Raw genomic sequence first — 600 nt, 5'->3', positions numbered from 1 at the left:
AAGAATATGCAAACAGAAAAGACAGCAATGACTACAACGTTAATTTAAAAGGCCTACAAGAGCAAATAAGGAGTGCTCCCATTGTCAGATTGCTCAAAACGGGTAATGGTGACTCATTCCCAACTGATACGGAACTGATAAAAACAAGAATGGGCTGAATGTCCATTTCTGTAAGCATTACCCCCATGTTTTTAACTCCTTTTACAACAGACCTCGTTGAGAAATCCTTTTAGGATGGTTACCCAATCTAACATTGCTCATCGTGGTCACTCCAGCAAAAGCGAAAAATAGTCTTGCAGAGCCTTAACGACGAACCCGTTCTCTGATCAAACCGCAATCTCAGGCTTTCGGGGGACGAAGTGGGGCTGTGCTCTGGGAAAGCTGCAGCGCCGACCCCGATGATCCCTGCTCTTCTCATCTTAATAGGATGAACAGATGGTTTGCGCGGGATCGGCCGCGGCATCAAAAGCTGGCAGAACCAGTCCAGCACACCTGGCAAACCACCACGCGAACTCCTTCTCCTGCTGTCCCAGCTCACCGCCCGCCTCTTTGAGCCTTTCCCCCACAGCGATTGGCCCGAAGTCTCCAGCACCGCCTCCT

This window comes from Pseudonaja textilis, chromosome 2 (assembly GCF_049901715.1).
Source record: "Pseudonaja textilis isolate UNSWEBS1 chromosome 2, rPseTex1.2, whole genome shotgun sequence".
NCBI classification, from domain to species: domain Eukaryota; kingdom Metazoa; phylum Chordata; class Lepidosauria; order Squamata; family Elapidae; genus Pseudonaja; species Pseudonaja textilis.
This window is presented reverse-complemented; position numbering follows the sequence as displayed.